The sequence below is a fragment of the Lotus japonicus genome, chromosome 6 (genome assembly GCF_012489685.1).
Source record: "Lotus japonicus ecotype B-129 chromosome 6, LjGifu_v1.2".
NCBI lineage: Eukaryota > Viridiplantae > Streptophyta > Magnoliopsida > Fabales > Fabaceae > Lotus > Lotus japonicus.
In genome coordinates this window covers 50,512,945-50,516,674 of record NC_080046.1, presented here as the reverse complement: position 1 = coordinate 50,516,674, position 3,730 = coordinate 50,512,945, and the positions used below count along the sequence as shown (strand labels likewise).

General features: G+C 36.4%; 1 long non-coding RNA gene across 1 annotated transcript; it reads left to right on the top strand.

Annotated features, from left to right (window-relative positions):
• Positions 1-1,552: 1,552 nt before the first annotated feature.
• On the top strand, positions 1,553-2,241 carry LOC130723568 (uncharacterized). Its single transcript, XR_009014305.1, has 2 exons — positions 1,553-1,997; positions 2,077-2,241. It is a non-coding gene; the product is annotated as an uncharacterized LOC130723568 (long non-coding RNA).
• Positions 2,242-3,730: the final 1,489 nt, after the last annotated feature.

Below are 3,730 nucleotides of genomic sequence, written 5' to 3'. Positions count from 1 at the left end.
TCATCGATTAGGCCATCGAAGGGGGAAAATGGAAAAAGAAACAGGCAATTAGGTCACGAAGGGGAAAAATGGGTCATCGAAGGGGAAAGTGGGAACAAAAGCGTGGGAGCAACATTTATGGTGGGGTCACCAATCTGCTATATACCAATGGCCAAGATTGAAAATGGAAAACTAAAACAATTTTAATCAAAGGCCAAGATTGAAAGCTTTCTTAGGAATAGTGAATCCAATGACGATAAGGTATCCTTGCTTTTGAAGGAGAGTTACATTGACTCATTCCCTTATCGTGATCAGGCTTTCATGAAGCTTTTTGTGGATACACAGCTCTTCTCTGTGCACACAGATCTTGTTCTCTCATTCTTCCAAAAGGAATAGGACTGGAATGCAATACATTATGGGAATATTGTTGCCATAGAAAGCTTGAACGCAAGTTCAATGTTGTATAATTTCTCTAAATTATGAGCTAAATTTTGTCTCCTTACATGCATCTCAAATTTTATTTTTCAGTGCCTTGGGCGTTCTGTAGAACCTGTACATACTACATAGTGAGAAATAATTCAAGCTTTAATTATAGAGTTTAATGGGAGTGCACTGACAGTGTAAACATGGTTTACACAGTCACCCAATAGAATTTTACCTTTTGGCCACATCAGATTTATTAAAAGGATTTTGTTTGATTAAAAATATAAAAGGGCAAAAACAGAGCATGTTTCTCTGTCACAAAACTTGTACTGTGCCGCCGTGAAATTACGAACTCCCGGTTGTTGTTAGCTCTGGTGCTCTTCCTCTTTCTTGATTTAATTCTTTTTCTTCTTGATCTTGTTATGTTTTTCTACCTCTGTTTCACATTTTGTTTCTCAATCTTCTCCATCATGTTGTGCTCACTCTCAGTAGTTGCTACCCATTAAAAAATTAATTGATGTCTGCCATTGATTTTGGGGGTTTGCAACCATAGTGTGGCCCTCTCATTTCCGATCACAAGTCACAGCAGAAAATCAATTTCAGATTTGATATTTTGTACCGAAAAAGATTAGTATCACATGAGAAAAAATGAGATCAGTCGAGAAAACACGAATGAAAGGGAGAGGAGATTGGATTGATTAAAATGAATTACTACCAGATACAAGATGGCAATGATATATGTTCCTCTCCTCTGGTGTGCTGTTGCAGAATTTGGAGAACATGAAATTGGGGAGAAAACACGATTGAAAGGGAGAGGAGAACTGGAATTTTTTGTTTTAAATTTATTAAATTATATTATAAATAAGATAATGACATGGCAATTTTATGGAATATGATTGGTTGACTGTGTAAAGATGACTTTACACTGTCAGTGCATTTCCATTAAACTCTTAATTATATAGGGTTTCATTTTATGTAAATGACAATTTTCATACACCAAAAGTAAAAGTTGTGCTTTATCTCAAAAAAAAAAAATTTAAATATTAATGTTTGAGCTGAAAGTTAAAAAAAAATTTGGGCTGATTAAAGGAGTCCAAAGAGGAAAAAAACCGGCCAGGCCGGTCAAAAGAGGCCCAAATGGACACAAAACCGGGTCCAGCGGGTAAACCAGGGGCTCCAACGGGTCAACCGGTCACCACATATAAAAACTTCTCCTTCATTCTGAAAATCAAACCCTAGCCGTCATTCTCACTTCTCCTTCTCTCTTCCTCTCTTCTTCTTCTTCTCTTCTTCTTCCTCTTCCTCTTCCTCTCGTCTTCTCTCTTTCTCTCCTCCTCTCTATTCCTGCAACCACAACTGCAACCCCAAACCACCACTCCTAACCACCATCGCAACCCACCCAGAACCCACCAAGAACCACGAAAATCCCCAACCCAGCCCCATCCCAACGGCCACCAAAGCAACGATTTTAGAAGCACCTAGATCAGAGATTTTTACAACGATTTGATACATGCAAGGCTCTGAGCTATCCAAGCAAGAATTTTTTCACCAAAATCCGAGTCTAGAAGCACCTGGATCGAACATTTTAGGCTGAGGTAAGTAAAAATCAAATTTTTACTTGATTTTGTTCGTTTAATTTTTGCACTCACTGAATCCCTTTCTTCTCCCTTCCAGATCATCTCCCTGTCAACCAAATCGGACATGCAAGCCTCTGAAGATGGATTTATTTTTATGTAAATATCAATACGCCGTGTAAAAGTTTCCATTTTTATTGTAAAGTTTGATTTTTTATGTAAAGTTTGAATTTTTATTAATAAAAATTTGATTTTGTTTCTGTTATTATGTTGCTTGTTCCTCTGTCACCTCTGATGGGAGTGGGAGTGGAGTGGGTGGTGGTAGTGTATGGTATGAGAGGAAAAGTGAGTGATGAGAGGAAAAGTGAGTGATGAGAGTACAATCAGCCGTTGGATTAGAAGTTGAAATTGAATACCCCATTCAAATTCAAGATGGTACTCTTCTCCTTCAAAATTTTACCCACTGCACTTACAGACATCAGGTACTATCAACCTAACCCATAAACAAATGATGAAATGACAAAAGAAACGTGGGAGAAATATTAGGGTGGGGCCAACAATCTGCTATAAACCAAAGGCAAAGATTGAATCAGAATAAACAAAACAATTTAAATCAATGGTCAGGATTGAAACCTTTTTTAGGAATAGTGATTCCGATGGATTGTTTTAAGTAAGTATAGATTTTTATTACTTGATATTTTGAAGAAGAAGAAAAAAGACGGGGGATTGCAAGAATTGAACATGGTGCCCAATTGGACAAAGTAAAGTTTGTACAAAACATGACGTTACTCAAGCCTTGAAGGTCATTAATGATGGTAACTCATGTTTGCGTTTGTTTCGGTGGACTAAGAGTCAATCTTGGTATTCACCAAGTGATGATTGTTATGTTATGTGTTTGATGGTTTGAACCAAAGTAGGGATTTTAATGGGGTCCAATCGTTGTTTGATGAAATAGTTGGTTGAGTGATTCAGAACTTGGCTAAGGCTGAGAAGTTGGAAGCCTCTTTGCCACACCTTGTCAAGTCAATTCCTATTAAATCGGTTGCATCATGAACGGGCCTGATATTTTCCAATCAATTATGTTATGAACATGAGCTCTTTATTATGAGGATTTCTTTGTGCTTTATAAACGAAGGAATGAAAAAAAAGACTGATTCCATATTCTTTCCTTTTAAAAGGTTATTTAATTTCCTTTAATTATCTATGTCTATGTTAATAAAAGCAATGACTTGTTGACATTGCAATCGAATTCTATCAATTCATAGCCATGACCTTCATCATAATTGAATTATGTTAAATGAATATTAATGGTCATTGAATTCCCTCATCATTGATATAGAGTATGAACACACTATAAGACAATGGGTGTAGCGATTTTATAAAATGCGTGCATCAATTTTACAATAGGTGACACGGTATTTGTTAAGGGCATTAGTTTGAACACCTCCTCTATTAATTTCACACCTCTTTTTTGCACAAAAATGACTAAAATACCCTTAAAATCTAATTTTATTTCAAACATATCTCTTTTCCTACCTTATCACCACCATCATCTTTGTTTGTCACACTACCCTTCACTTTCACACTCATCTCATGGTTTTCCTCATTGCTATGTTTCACACTTAATATGTGCGAAACATTTCACACCTTGTAAGTGTGAGCCGATGTATGTTCATTCTCTTTTCACCTTTTTTCTTTCGTTTTAAGCGTTTCACACTTAGTGAGTGTGAATTGCAAGTGGTTTATATTTTTAT